Genomic DNA, 17827 nt, shown 5'->3' with positions numbered 1-17827 from the left:
GTAGTGAACAGAATGGTTTACTTGAAATTTAAAGATTGATTGTATAATTCAATTTCTTTGTCTATTTTGATAACTTTGAAATAATTTCCAAGTCTTGAATGCTTTCCAGCAGTACAACAAGTCACTACAAATATATCGATTCATTTGCGATTAATATCCAACATTAACCATATAAACTTGCTGAAAGTGACTAATATCCAAAGCACTTACCTCAACACATTTAGTTTTGAATAAATCCACAAATGCATACCGAAACGAGTATCGAACTGTCCATATCAACGTTCGTGTTATGATACGTAGAGACATATACGATGTATGAGATATATAGCCATAGATAGTTTGTCAATATATGCAGTGGACATTTGTTTTTTGTATAGTCAAAAAATTCAATAAGGAATTTTGAAATACATTCCAAAGAAAAATATATTATTTCATCATTTTTCTTTTATGTAGTCATATTAATTGCTTCTATCGAATTAATTATTTTTACTTTTCTTTCGTTCCATTATCACTTTCACAAATACAGATCGTAAGTATTATGAATCCACATTTTCTAATACTTTATATAGCCATCAGAGACACACCCAAAAAAAAATTGAAAATTTGATCAATGTCTCTTGTTATTCCCTGTTTAATATTTTGGAACTCTCTCTCTCTCTGTCTCGTGCAGCGGTCGAAAGTTGAAATGATAGAAAAGCAATCGATGAAAAACAAATCATAGATTACGTTTTGGCTATACTGTTGCAATTAACATTTTTTTGCTGGTGTAAAGGTATTAATGTAATTATTTTCAATAATAGTCAAGTAAAGTAATAACGGCATCGTCCACTGAATTGGATGTCAGTGTCTGACAATATGACGTAAAGATGATCCGAATGAGGCAGTGAAATTTCACCCGAATAATGTGTAAGGATTTTGTTTTCTTGTTGCTCTAATTTTGTTTGTATCGATCTGCGGAATGATTTGGTATGCAGCACAAATCAGAACACTTTGTTCACATATGACGATTCTTTGCAAAATGCAATTTGCCCTTTCAGTTTTCTAACTTTGAACCAATTTCCAAAACGAGAGTGCTACAGGGCAGTATATGAAATCCTTGCAAATGTAGTGATTCATGTCTAAATAATATTAGATATTTATATGATAAGTAAGTTAGATAAAATAAGATAAAAGAAAGGTCTCACAATACATATATTTTGGGTACAAGAATACATAAATGCGGTTAAGATATAGGAAGATCCCAGTGTTTGGTGATCAGTTTCCTTTATTACAAATTTACACATCTTTAGAAAAAGAAATAAAGCCCGTCATTGCTTGGTCGTCGCTACTGTGACATTGTGTTTGAATATTTTATCGTTGCGAGCAGGAGAGCTGCTGACATACGTTATAAGTAGTGAACAGAATGGTTTACTTGAAATTTAAAGATTGATTGTATAATTTAATTTCTTTGTCTATTTTGATAACTTTGAAATAATTTCCAAACCTTGAATGCTTTCCAGCAGTATAACAAGTCACTACAAATATATCGATTCATTTGCGATTAATATCCAACATTAAACATATAAACTTGCTGAAAGTGACTAATATCCAAAGCACTTACCTCAACACATTTAGTTTTGAATAAATCCACAAATGCATACCGAAACGAGTATCGAACGGTTGATTTCAACGTTCGTGTTATGATGCATAGAGACATATATTTTGTATGAGATATTTAGCCATAGATAGTTTGTCAATACATGCAGTGGACATTTGTTTTCTGTATAGTCAAAAAATTCAATAAGGAATTTTGAAATACATTCCAAAGAAAAATATATTATTTCATCATTTTTCTTTTATGTAGTCATATTAAATGCTTGTAACGTATTAATTATTTTTACTTTTCTCTCTTTCCATTATGACCTGCACAAAAACAGTGGGTAAGTATTATGAATCCACATTTTCTAATACTTTATAAAGCCATCAGAGGAACACTAAAAAAAAAAAATGAAAATTTGATCAATGTCTCTTGTCTCTGTCTGATTAATATTTTGGAACCCTCTCTATCTCTCTCTCTCTCTCTCTCTCTCTCTCTCTCTCTCTCTCTCTCTCTCTCTCTCTCTCTCTCTCTCTTCTCTCTCTCTGGCTCTCGTGTAGCGGTCGAAAGTTGCAAATGATAGAAAAGCAATAGATAAAAAACAAATCATAGATAACTTTTTGGGAAATACTGTTGCAATTAACCTTTTTTTGCTGGTGTAAAGGCATTAATGTAATTATTTTCAATAGTAGTCAAGTAAAGTAATAACGGCATCGTCCACTGAATTGGATGTCACTGTCTGACAATATTACGAAAAGATGATCCGAATGAGGCAGTGAAATTTCACCCGAATAATGTATAAGGATTTTGTTTTCTTGTTGCTCTAATTTTGTTTCTATCTATCTGCGGAATGATTTGGTATGCAGCACAAATAAGAACACTTTGTTCACATATGACGATTCTTTGCAATATGCAATTTGCCCTTTCAGTTTTCTAACTTTGAACCAATTTCCAAAACGAGAGTGCTATAGGGCAGTATATGAAATCCTTGCAAATGTAGTGATTCATGTCTAAATAATATTACATATTTATATGATAAGTAAGTTAGATAAAATAAGATAAAATAAAGATCCCACAATACATATATTTTGGGTACAAGAATACATAAATACGGTTAAGATATGGGAAGATCCCAGTGTTTGGTAATCAGTTTCTTTTATTACATATTTACACATCTTTAGAAATAGAAGTATAGCCAGTCATTGCTTGGTCGTCGCTACTGTGACATTGTGCTTGAATATTTTGTCGTTACAAACAGGAGAGCTGCTGACATAAGTTACAAGTAGTGAACAGAATGGTTTACTTGAAATTTAAAGATTGATTGTATAATTTAAATTCTTTGTCTATTTTGATAACTTTGAAATAATTTCCAAACCTTGAATGCTTTCCAGCAGTATAACAAGTCACTACAAATATATCGATTCATTTGCGATTAATATCCAACATTAACCATATAAACTTGCTGAAAGTGACTAATATCCAAAGCACTTACCTCGACACATTTAGTTTTGAATAAATCCACAAATGCATACCGAAACGAGTATCGAATTGTCGATTTCAACGTTCGTGTTATGATACATAGAGACAGATATGTTTTATGAGATATATAGCCATAGATAGTTTGTCAATACATGCAGTGGACATTTGTTTTTTGTATAGTCAAAAAATTCAATAAGGAATTTTGAAATACATTCCAAAGAAAAATATATTATTTCATCATTTTTCTTTTATGTACTCATATTAATTGCTTCTATCGAATTAATTATTTTTACTTTTCTTTCTTTCCATTATCACTTTCACAAAAACAGATCGTAAGTATTATGAATCCACATTTTCTAATACTTTATATAGCCATCAGAGACACACCCAAAAAAAAATTGAAAATTTGATCAATGTCTCTTGTCATTCCCTGTTTAATATTTTGGAACTCTCTCTCTCTGTCTCGTGTAGCGGTCGAAAGTTGAAATGATAGAAAAGCAATCGATGAAAAACAAATCATAGATTACGTTTTGGGCTATACTGTTGCAATTAACATTTTTTTGCTGGTGTAAAGGCATTAATGTAATTATTTTCAATAATAGTCAAGTAAAGTAATAACGGCATCGTCCACTGAATTGGATGTCAGTGTCTGACAATATGACGTAAAGATGATCCGAATGAGGCAGTGAAATTTCACCCGAATAAAGTATAAGGATTTTGTTTTCTTGTTGCTCTAATTTTGTTTGTATCTGTCTGCGGAATGATTTAGTATGCAGCACAAATAAGAACACTTTGTTCACATATGACGATTCTTTGCAAAATGCAATTTGCCCTTTCAGTTTTCTAACTTTGAACCAATTTCCAAAACGAGAGTGCTATAGGGCAGTATATGAAATCCTTGCAAATGTAGTGATTCATGTCTGAATTATATTACATACTTATATCATAAGTAAGTTAGATAAAATAAGATAAAAAAACGATCTCACAATACATATATTTTGGGTACAAGAATACATAAATACGGTTAAGATATAGGAAGATCCCAGTGTTTGGTAATCAGTGTCTTATATTACATATTTACACATCTTTAGAAATAGAAATAAAGCCAGTCATTGCTTGGTCGTCGCTACTGTGACATTGTGCTTGAATATTTTGTCGTTAAAAACAGGAGAGCTGCTGACATAAGTTATAAGTAGTGAACAGAATGGTTTACTTGAAATTTAAAGATTGATTGTATAATTTAATTTCTTTTTCTATTTTTATAACTTTGAAATAATTTCCAAGTCTTGAATGCTTTCCAGCAGTATAACAAGTCACTCCAAATATATCGATTCATTTGCGATTAATATCCAACATTAACCATATAAACTTGCTGAAAGTGATTAGTATCCAAAGCATTTACCTCAACACATTTAGTTTTGAATAAATCCACAAATGCATACCGAAACGAGCATCGAATTGTCCATTTCAACGTTCGTGTTATGATACGTAGAGACATATACGATGTATGAGATATATAGCCATAGATAGTTTGTTAATACATGCAGTGGACATTTGTTTTTTGTATAGTCAAAAAAGGCAATAAGGAATTTAGAAATAAATTCCAAAGAACAATATATTATTTCATCATTTTCTTTTATGTAGTCATATTAATTACTTCTATCGAATTAAGTATTTTTGCTTTCCTTTCTTTCCATTATCACCTTCACAATAACAGCTTGCAAGTATTATGAATCCACATTTTCTAATACTTTCTATAGTCATCAGAGACACACACACAAACATTGAAAATTTGATCAATATCTCTTGTTATTCCGTTTAATATTTTGGAACTATATCTCCCTCTCTCTCTTGTAGCGGTCGAAAGTTGAAATGTTAGAAAAGCAATATATGAAAAACAAATCATAGATAACATTTTGTGAAATACTGTTGCAATTAACATTTTTTTGCTGGTGTAAAGGCATTAATGTAATTATTTTCAATAATAGTCATGTAAAGTAATAGCATCATCGTCCAGTGAATTGGATGTCAGTGTCTGACAATATGACGTAAAGATGATCCGAATGAGGCAGTGAAATTTCACCCGAATAATGTATAAGGATTTTGTTTTCTTGTTGCTCTAATTTTGTTTGCATCAATCTAAGGAATGATTTAGTATGCAGCACAAATAAGAACACTTTTTTTCACCTATGACTATTCTTTGCAAAATGCAATTTGCCCTTTCAGTTTTCTAACTTTGAACCAATTTCCAAAACGAGAGTGCTATAGGGCAGTATATGAAATCCTTGCAAATATAGTGATTCATGACTGAATTATATTACATACTTATGTCATAAGTAAGTTAGATAAAATAAGATAAAATAACGATCTCACAATACATATATTTTGGGTACAAGAATACATAAATACGGTTAAGATATAGGAAGATCCCAGTGTTTGGTAATCAGTTTCTTTTATTACATATTTACACATCTTTAGAAATAGAAATGAAGCCCGTCATTGCTTGGTCGTCGCTACTGTGATATTCTGCATGACTATTTTGTCGTTACGAACAGGAGAGCTGCTGACATAAGTTATAAGTAGTGAACAGAATGGTTTACTTGAAATTTAAAGATTGATTGTATAATTTAATTTCTTTGTCTATTTTGATAACTTTGAAATAATGTCCAAGTCTTGAATGCTTTCCAGCAGTACAACAAGTCACTACAAATATATCGATTCATTTGCGATTAATATCCAACATTAACCATATAAACTTGCTGAAAGTGACTAATATCCAAAGCACTTACCTCAACACATTTAGTTTTGAATAAATCCACAAATGCATACCGAAACGAGTATCGAATTGTCCATTTCAACGTTCGTGGTATGATACGTAGAGACATATACGATGTATGAGATATATAGCCATAGATAGTTTGTTAATACATGCAGTGGACATTTGTTTTTTGTATAGTCAAAAAATGCAATAAGGAATTTAGAAATAAATTCCAAAGAACAATATATTATTTCATCATTTTTATTTTATGTAGTCATATTAATTGCTTCTATCGAATTAAGTATTTTTACTTTCCTTTCTTTCCATTATCACCTTCACAATAACAGCTTGTAACTATTATGAATCCACATTTTCTAATACTTTCTATAGTCATCAGAGACACACACACAAACATTGAAAATTTGATCAATATCTCTTGTTATTCCGTTTAATATTTTGGAACTATATCTCACTCTCTCTCTTGTAGCGGTCGAAAGTTGAAATGATAGAAAAGCAATATATGAAAAACAAATCAAAGATAACATTTTGTGAAATACTGTTGCAATTAAGATTTTTTTGGTGGTGTAAAGGCATTAATGTAATTATTTTCAATAATAGTCAAGTAAAGTAATAACGGCATCGTCCACTGAATTGGATGTCACTGACTTATAATATGACGTAAAGTTCATCCGAATGAGGCAGTGAAATTTCATACGAATAATGTATAAGGATTTTGTTTTCGTGTTACTCTAATTTTGTTTGTATCTATCTGCGGAATGATTTGGTATGCAGCACAAATAAGAACACTTTGTTCACATATGACGATTCTTTGCAATATGCAATTTGCCCTTTCAGTTTTCTAACTTTGAACCAATTTCCAAAACGAGAGTGCTATAGGGCAGTATATGAAATCCTTGCAAATGTAGTGATTCATGTCTAAATAATATTACATATTTATATGATATGTAAGTTAGATAAAATAAGATAAAATAAAGATCCCACAATACATATATTTTGGGTACAAGAATACATAAATAGGGTTAAGATATGGGAAGATCCCAGTGTTTGGTAATCAGTTTCTTTTATTACATATTTACACATCTTTAGAAATAGAAGTATAGCCAGTCATTGCTTGGTCGTCGCAACTGTGACATTGTGCTTGAATATTTTTGTCGTTACAAACAGGAGAGCTGCTGACATAAGTTATAAGTAGCGAACAGAATGGTTTACTTGAAATTTAAAGATTGATTGTATAATTTAATTTCTTTGTCTATTTTGATAACTTTGAAATAATTTCCAAGTCTTGAATGCTTTCCAGCAGTATAGCAAGTCACTACAAATATATCGATTCATTTGCGATTAATATCCAACATTAACCATATAAACTTGCTGAAAGTGACTAATATCCAAAGCACTTACCTCGACACATTTAGTTTTGAATAAATCCACAAATGCATACCGAAACGAGTATCGAATTGTCGATTTCAACGTTCGTGTTATGATACATAGAGACAGATATGTTTTATGAGATATATAGCCATAGATAGTTTGTCAATATATGCAGTGGACATTTGTTTTTTGTATAGTCAAAAAATTCAATAAGGAATTTTGAAATACATTCCAAAGAAAAATATATTATTTCATCATTTTTCTTTTATGTAGTCATATTAATTGCTTCTATCGAATTAATTATTTTTACTTTTCTTTCTTTCCATTATCACTTTCACAAATACAGATCGTAAGTATTATGAATCCACATTTTCTAATACTTTATATAGCCATCAGAGACACACCCCAAAAAAAATTGAAAATTTGATCAATGTCTCTTGTTATTCCCTGTTTAATATTTTGGAACTCTCTCTCTCTGTCTCGTGCAGCGGTCGAAAGTTGAAATGATAGAAAAGCAATCGATGAAAAACAAATCATAGATTACGTTTTGGGCTATACTGTTGCAATTAAGATTTTTTTGGTGGTGTAAAGGCATTAATGTAATTATTTTCAATAATAGTCAAGTAAAGTAATAACGGCATCGTCCACTGAATTGGATGTCAGTGTCTGACAATATGACGTAAAGATGATCCGAATGAGGCAGTGAAATTTCACCCGAATAATGTGTAAGGATTTTGTTTTCGTGTTACTCTAATTTTCTTTCTATCTATCTGCGGAATGATTTGGTATGCAGCACAAATCAGAACACTTTATTCACATATGACGACTCTTTGCAAAATGCAATTTGCCCTTTCAGTTTTCTAACTTTGAACCAATTTCCAAAACGAGAGTGCTACAGGGCAGTATATGAAATCCTTGCAAATGTAGTGATTCATGTCTAAATAATATTAGATATTTATATGATAAGTAAGTTAGATAAAATAAGATAAAAGAAAGGTCTCACAATACATATATTTTGGGTACAAGAATACATAAATGAGGTTAAGATATAGGAAGATCCCAGTGTTTGGTAATCAGTTTCCTTTATTACAAATTTACACATCTTTAGAAATAGAAATAAAGGCCGTCATTGCTTGGTCGTCGCTACTGTGACATTGTGTTTGAATATTTTATCGTTGCGAACAGGAGAGCTGCTGACATACGTTATAAGTAGTGAACAGAATGGTTTACTTGAAATTTAAAGATTGATTGTATAATTTAATTTCTTTGTCTATTTTGATAACTTTGAAATAATTTCCAAACCTTGAATGCTTTCCAGCAGTATAACAAGTCACTACAAATATATCGATTCATTTGCGATTAATATCCAACATTAACCATATAAACTTGCTGAAAGTGACTAATATCCAAAGCACTTACCTCAACACATTTAGTTTTGAATAAATCCACAAATGCATACCGAAACGAGTATCGAACGGTTGATTTCAACGTTCGTGTTATGATGCATAGAGACATATATTTTGTATGAGATATTTAGCCATAGATAGTTTGTCAATACATGCAGTGGACATTTGTTTTCTGTATAGTCAAAAAATTCAATAAGGAATTTTGAAATACATTCCAAAGAAAAATATATTATTTCATCATTTTTCTTTTATGTAGTCATATTAAATGCTTGTAACGTATTAATTATTTTTACTTTTCTCTCTTTCCATTATGACCTGCACAAAAACAGTGGGTAAGTATTATGAATCCACATTTTCTAATACTTTATAAAGCCATCAGAGGAACACTAAAAAAAAAAAAATGAAAATTTGATCAATGTCTCTTGTATCTGTCTGATTAATATTTTGTAACCCTCTCTATCTCTCTCTCTCTCTCTCTCTCTCTCTCTCTCTCTCTCTCTCTTTTTCTCTCTCTCTGGCTCTCGTGTAGCGGTCGAAAGTTGCAAATGATAGAAAAGCAATAGATGAAAAACAAATCATAGATAACTTTTTGGGAAATACTGTTGCAATTAATCTTTTTTTGCTGGTGTAAAGGCATTAATGTAATTATTTTCAATAGTAGTCAAGTAAAGTAATAACGGCATCGTCCACTGAATTGGATGTCACTGTCTGACAATATTACGAAAAGATGATCCGAATGAGGCAGTGAAATTTCACCCGAATAATGTATAAGGATTTTCTTTTCTTGTTGCTCTAATTTTGTTTCTATCTATCTGCGGAATGATTTGGTATGCAGCACAAATAAGAACACTTTGTTCACATATGACGATTCTTTGCAATATGCAATTTGCCCTTTCAGTTTTCTAACTTTGAACCAATTTCCAAAACGAGAGTGCTATAGGGCAGTATATGAAATCCTTGCAAATGTAGTGATTCATGTCTAAATAATATTACATATTTATATGATAAGTAAGTTAGATAAAATAAGATAAAATAAAGATCCCACAATACATATATTTTGGGTACAAGAATACATAAATACGGTTAAGATATGGGAAGATCCCAGTGTTTGGTAATCAGTTTCTTTTATTACATATTTACACATCTTTAGAAATAGAAGTATAGCCAGTCATTGCTTGGTCGTCGCTACAGTGACATTGTGCTTGAATATTTTGTCGTTACAAACAGGAGAGCTGCTGACATAAGTTACAAGTAGTGAACAGAATGGTTTACTTGAAATTTAAAGATTGATTGTATAATTTAAATTCTTTGTCTATTTTGATAACTTTGAAATAATTTCCAAACCTTGAATGCTTTCCAGCAGTATAACAAGTCACTACAAATATATCGATTCATTTGCGATTAATATCCAACATTAACCATATAAACTTGCTGAAAGTGACTAATATCCAAAGCACTTACCTCGACACATTTAGTTTTGAATAAATCCACAAATGCATACCGAAACGAGTATCGAATTGTCGATTTCAACGTTCGTGTTATGATACATAGAGACAGATATGTTTTATGAGATATATAGCCATAGATAGTTTGTCAATACATGCAGTGGACATTTGTTTTTTGTATAGTCAAAAAATTCAATAAGGAATTTTGAAATACATTCCAAAGAAAAATATATTATTTCATCATTTTTCTTTTATGTAGTCATATTAATTGCTTCTATCGAATTAATTATTTTTACTTTTCTTTCTTTCCATTATCACTTTCACAAAAACAGATCGTAAGTATTATGAATCCACATTTTCTAATACTTTATATAGCCATCAGAGACACACCCAAAAAAAAATTGAAAATTTGATCAATGTCTCTTGTCATTCCCTGTTTAATATTTTGGAACTCTCTCTCTCTGTCTCGTGTAGCGGTCGAAAGTTGAAATGATAGAAAAGCAATCGATGAAAAACAAATCATAGATTACGTTTTGGGCTATACTGTTGCAATTAACATTTTTTTGCTGGTGTAAAGGCATTAATGTAATTATTTTCAATAATAGTCAAGTAAAGTAATAACGGCATCGTCCACTGAATTGGATGTCAGTGTCTGACAATATGACGTAAAGATGATCCGAATGAGGCAGTGAAATTTCACCCGAATAATGTATAAGGATTTTGTTTTCTTGTTGCTCTAATTTTGTTTGTATCTATCTGCGGAATGATTTAGTATGCAGCACAAATAAGAACACTTTGTTCACATATGACGATTCTTTGCAAAATGCAATTTGCCCTTTCAGTTTTCTAACTTTGAACCAATTTCCAAAACGAGAGTGCTATAGGGCAGTATATGAAATCCTTGCAAATGTAGTGATTCATGTCTGAATTATATTACATACTTATGTCATAAGTAAGTTAGATAAAATAAGATAAAAAAACGATCTCACAATACGTATATTTTGGGTGCAAGAATACATAAATACGGTTAAGATATAGGAAGATCCCAGTGTTTGGTAATCAGTTTCTTATATTACATATTTACACATCTTTAGAAATAGAAATAAAGCCAGTCATTGCTTGGTCGTCGCTACTGTGACATTGTGCTTGAATATTTTGTCGTTACAAACAGGAGAGCTGCTGACATAAGTTATAAGTAGTGAACAGAATGGTTTACTTGAAATTTAAAGATTGATTGTATAATTTAATTTCTTTTTCTATTTTTATAACTTTGAAATAATTTCCAAGTCTTGAATGCTTTCCAGCAGTACAACAAGTCACTCCAAATATATCGATTCATTTGCGATTAATATCCAACATTAACCATATAAACTTGCTGAAAGTGATTAATATCCAAAGCATTTACCTCAACACATTTAGTTTTGAATAAATCCACAAATGCATACCGAAACGAGCATCGAATTGTCCATTTCAACGTTCGTGTTATGATACGTAGAGACATATACGATGTATGAGATATATAGCCATAGATAGTTTGTTAATACATGCAGTGGACATTTGTTTTTTGTATAGTCAAAAAAGGCAATAAGGAATTTAGAAATAAATTCCAAAGAACAATATATTATTTCATCATTTTTCTTTTATGTAGTCATATTAATTGCTTCTATCGAATTAAGTATTTTTACTTTCCTTTCTTTCCATTATCACCTTCACAATAACAGCTTGCAAGTATTATGAATCCACATTTTCTAATACTTTCTATAGTCATCAGAGACACACACACAAACATTGAAAATTTGATCAATATCTCTTGTTATTCCGTTTAATATTTTGGAACTATATCTCCCTCTCTCTCTTGTAGCGGTCGAAAGTTGAAATGTTAGAAAAGCAATATATGAAAAACAAATCATAGATAACATTTTGTGAAATACTGTTGCAATTAACATTTTTTTGCTGGTGTAAAGGCATTAATGTAATTATTTTCAATAATAGTCATGTAAAGTAATAGCATCATCGTCCAGTGAATTGGATGTCAGTGTCTGACAATATGACGTAAAGATGATCCGAATGAGGCAGTGAAATTTCACCCGAATAATGTATAAGGATTTTGTTTTCTTGTTGCTCTAATTTTGTTTGCATCTATCTACGGAATGATTTAGTATGCAGCACAAATAAGAACACTTTTTTTCACCTATGACTATTCTTTGCAAAATGCAATTTGCCCTTTCAGTTTTCTAACTTTGAACCAATTTCCAAAACGAGAGTGCTATAGGGCAGTATATGAAATCCTTGCAAATATAGTGATTCATGACTGAATTATATTACATACTTATGTCATAAGTAAGTTAGATAAAATAAGATAAAATAACGATCTCACAATACATATATTTTGGGTACAAGAATACATAAATACGGTTAAGATATAGGAAGATCCCAGTGTTTGGTAATCAGTTTCTTTTATTACATATTTACACATCTTTAGAAATAGAAATGAAGCCCGTCATTGCTTGGTCGTCGCTACTGTGATATTCTGCATGACTATTTTGTCGTTACGAACAGGAGAGCTGCTGACATAAGTTATAAGTAGTGAACAGAATGGTTTACTTGAAATTTAAAGATTGATTGTATAATTTAATTTCTTTGTCTATTTTGATAACTTTGAAATAATGTCCAAGTCTTGAATGCTTTCCAGCAGTACAACAAGTCACTACAAATATATCGATTCATTTGCGATTAATATCCAACATTAACCATATAAACTTGCTGAAAGTGACTAATATCCAAAGCACTTACCTCCACACATTTAGTTTTGAATAAATCCACAAATGCATACCGAAACGAGTATCGAATTGTCCATTTCAACGTTCGTGGTATGATACGTAGAGACATATACGATGTATGAGATATATAGCCATAGATAGTTTGTTAATGCATGCAGTGGACATTTGTTTTTTGTATAGTCAAAAAATGCAATAAGGAATTTAGAAATAAATTCCAAAGAACAATATATTATTTCATCATTTTTATTTTATGTAGTCATATTAATTGCTTCTATCGAATTAAGTATTTTTACTTTCCTTTCTTTCCATTATCACCTTCACAATAACAGCTTGTAACTATTATGAATCCACATTTTCTAATACTTTCTATAGTCATCAGAGACACACACACAAACATTGAAAATTTGATCAATATCTCTTGTTATTCCGTTTAATATTTTGGAACTATATCTCACTCTCTCTCTTGTAGCGGTCGAAAGTTGAAATGATAGAAAAGCAATATATGAAAAACAAATCAAAGATAACATTTTGTGAAATACTGTTGCAATTAAGATTTTTTTGGTGGTGTAAAGGCATTAATGTAATTATTTTCAATAATAGTCAAGTAAAGTAATAACGGCATCGTCCACTGAATTGGATGTCACTGACTTATAATATGACGTAAAGTTTATCCGAATGAGGCAGTGAAATTTCATACGAATAATGTATAAGGATTTTGTTTTCGTGTTACTCTAATTTTCTTTCTATCTATCTGCGGAATGATTTGGTATGCAGCACAAATAAGAACACTTTGTTCACATATGACGATTCTTTGCAATATGCAATTTGCCCTTTCAGTTTTCTAACTTTGAACCAATTTCCAAAACGAGAGTGCTATAGGGCAGTATATGAAATCCTTGCAAATGTAGTGATTCATGTCTAAATAATATTACATATTTATATGATATGTAAGTTAGATAAAATAAGATAAAATAAAGATCCCACAATACATATATTTTGGGTACAAGAATACATAAATAGGGTTAAGATATGGGAAGATCCCAGTGTTTGGTAATCAGTTTCTTTTATTACATATTTACACATCTTTAGAAATAGAAGTATAGCCAGTCATTGCTTGGTCGTCGCAACTGTGACGTTGTGCTTGAATATTTTGTCGTTACAAACAGGAGAGCTGCTGACATAAGTTATAAGTAGCGAACAGAATGGTTTACTTGAAATTTAAAGATTGATTGTATAATTTAATTTCTTTGTCTATTTTGATAACTTTGAAATAATTTCCAAGTCTTGAATGCTTTCCAGCAGTATAGCAAGTCACTACAAATATATCGATTCATTTGCGATTAATATCCAACATTAACCATATAAACTTGCTGAAAGTGACTAATATCCAAAGCACTTACCTCGACACATTTAGTTTTGAATAAATCCACAAATGCATACCGAAACGAGTATCGAATTGTCGATTTCAACGTTCGTGTTATGATACATAGAGACAGATATGTTTTATGAGATATATAGCCATAGATAGTTTGTCAATACATGCAGTGGACATTTGTTTTCTGTATAGTCAAAAAATTCAATAAGGAATTTTGAAATACATTCCAAAGAAAAATATATTATTTCATCATTTTTCTTTTATGTAGTCATATTAAATGCTTGTAACGTATTAATTATTTTTACTCTTCTCTCTTTCCATTATGACCTGCACAAAAACAGTGGGTAAGTATTATGAATCCACATTTTCTAATACTTTATAAAGCCATCAGAGGAACACTAAAAAAAAAAAAATGAAAATTTGATCAATGTCTCTTGTATCTGTCTGATTAATATTTTGTAACCCTCTCTATCTCTCTCTCTCTCTCTCTCTCTTTCTCTCTCTCTGGCTCTCGTGTAGCGGTCGAAAGTTGCAAATGATAGAAAAGCAATAGATGAAAAACAAATCATAGATAACTTTTTGGGAAATACTGTTGCAATTAACCGTTTTTTGCTGGTGTAAAGGCATTAATGTAATTATTTTCAATAGTAGTCAAGTAAAGTAATAACGGCATCGTCCACTGAATTGGATGTCACTGTCTGACAATATTACGAAAAGATGATCCGAATGAGGCAGTGAAATTTCACCCGAATAATGTATAAGGATTTTGTTTTCTTGTTGCTCTAATTTTGTTTCTATCTATCTGCGGAATGATTTGGTATGCAGCACAAATAAGAACACTTTGTTCACATATGACGATTCTTTGCAATATGCAATTTGCCCTTTCAGTTTTCTAACTTTGAACCAATTTCCAAAACGAGAGTGCTATAGGGCAGTATACGAAATCCTTGCAAATGTAGTGATTCATGTCTAAATAATATTACATATTTATATGATAAGTAAGTTAGATAAAATAAGATAAAATAAAGATCCCACAATACATATATTTTGGGTACAAGAATACATAAATACGGTTAAGATATGGGAAGATCCCAGTGTTTGGTAATCAGTTTCTTTTATTACATATTTACACATCTTTAGAAATAGAAGTATAGCCAGTCATTGCTTGGTCGTCGCTACTGTGACATTGTGCTTGAATATTTTGTCGTTACAAACAGGAGAGCTGCTGACATAAGTTACAAGTAGTGAACAGAATGGTTTACTTGAAATTTAAAGATTGATTGTATAATTTAAATTCTTTGTCTATTTTGATAACTTTGAAATAATTTCCAAACCTTGAATGCTTTCCAGCAGTATAACAAGTCACTACAAATATATCGATTCATTTGCGATTAATATCCAACATTAACCATATAAACTTGCTGAAAGTGACTAATATCCAAAGCACTTACCTCGACACATTTAGTTTTGAATAAATCCACAAATGCATACCGAAACGAGTATCGAATTGTCGATTTCAACGTTCGTGTTATGATACATAGAGACAGATATGTTTTATGAGATATATAGCCATAGATAGTTTGTCAATACATGCAGTGGACATTTGTTTTTTGTATAGTCAAAAAATTCAATAAGGAATTTTGAAATACATTCCAAAGAAAAATATATTATTTCATCATTTTTCTTTTATGTAGTCATATTAATTGCTTCTATCGAATTAATTATTTTTACTTTTCTTTCTTTCCATTATCACTTTCACAAAAACAGATCGTAAGTATTATGAATCCACATTTTCTAATACTTTATATAGCCATCAGAGACACACCCAAAAAAAAATTGAAAATTTGATCAATGTCTCTTGTCATTCCCTGTTTAATATTTTGGAACTCTCTCTCTCTGTCTCGTGTAGCGGTCGAAAGTTGAAATGATAGAAAAGCAATCGATGAAAAACAAATCATAGATTACGTTTTGGGCTATACTGTTGCAATTAACATTTTTTTGCTGGTGTAAAGGCATTAATGTAATTATTTTCAATAATAGTCAAGTAAAGTAATAACGGCATCGTCCACTGAATTGGATGTCAGTGTCTGACAATATGACGTAAAGATGATCCGAATGAGGCAGTGAAATTTCACCCGAATAATGTATAAGGATTTTGTTTTCTTGTTGCTCTAATTTTGTTTGTATCTATCTGCGGAATGATTTAGTATGCAGCACAAATAAGAACACTTTGTTCACATATGACGATTCTTTGCAAAATGCAATTTGCCCTTTCAGTTTTCTAACTTTGAACCAATTTCCAAAACGAGAGTGCTATAGGGCAGTATATGAAATCCTTGCAAATGTAGTGATTCATGCCTGAATTATATTACATACTTATGTCATAAGTAAGTTAGATAAAATAAGATAAAAAAACGATCTCACAATACGTATATTTTGGGTGCAAGAATACATAAATACGGTTAAGATATAGGAAGATCCCAGTGTTTGGTAATCAGTTTCTTATATTACATATTTACACATCTTTAGAAATAGAAATAAAGCCAGTCATTGCTTGGTCGTCGCTACTGTGACATTGTGCTTGAATATTTTGTCGTTACAAACAGGAGAGCTGCTGACATAAGTTATAAGTAGTGAACAGAATGGTTTACTTGAAATTTAAAGATTGATTGTATAATTTAATTTCTTTTTCTATTTTTATAACTTTGAAATAATTTCCAAGTCTTGAATGCTTTCCAGCAGTACAACAAGTCACTCCAAATATATCGATTCATTTGCGATTAATATCCAACATTAACCATATAAACTTGCTGAAAGTGATTAATATCCAAAGCATTTACCTCAACACATTTAGTTTTGAATAAATCCACAAATGCATACCGAAACGAGCATCGAATTGTCCATTTCAACGTTCGTGTTATGATACGTAGAGACATATACGATGTATGAGATATATAGCCATAGATAGTTTGTTAATACATGCAGTGGACATTTGTTTTTTGTATAGTCAAAAAAGGCAATAAGGAATTTAGAAATAAATTCCAAAGAACAATATATTATTTCATCATTTTTCTTTTATGTAGTCATATTAATTGCTTCTATCGAATTAAGTATTTTTACTTTCCTTTCTTTCCATTATCACCTTCACAATAACAGCTTGCAAGTATTATGAATCCACATTTTCTAATACTTTCTATAGTCATCAGAGACACACACACAAACATTGAAAATTTGATCAATATCTCTTGTTATTCCGTTTAATATTTTGGAACTATATCTCCCTCTCTCTCTTGTAGCGGTCGAAAGTTGAAATGTTAGAAAAGCAATATATGAAAAACAAATCATAGATAACATTTTGTGAAATACTGTTGCAATTAACATTTTTTTGCTGGTGTAAAGGCATTAATGTAATTATTTTCAATAATAGTCATGTAAAGTAATAGCATCATCGTCCAGTGAATTGGATGTCAGTGTCTGACAATATGACGTAAAGATGATCCGAATGAGGCAGTGAAATTTCACCCGAATAATGTATAAGGATTTTGTTTTCTTGTTGCTCTAATTTTGTTTGCATCTATCTACGGAATGATTTAGTATGCAGCACAAATAAGAACACTTT

The sequence above is a fragment of the Sinohyriopsis cumingii genome, chromosome 10, assembly GCF_028554795.1.
Source record: "Sinohyriopsis cumingii isolate HCF-2022 chromosome 10, ASM2855479v2, whole genome shotgun sequence".
NCBI lineage: Eukaryota > Metazoa > Mollusca > Bivalvia > Unionida > Unionidae > Sinohyriopsis > Sinohyriopsis cumingii.
The sequence above is the reverse complement of the archived record's forward strand: the minus strand, read 5'-3'. Positions refer to the sequence as shown.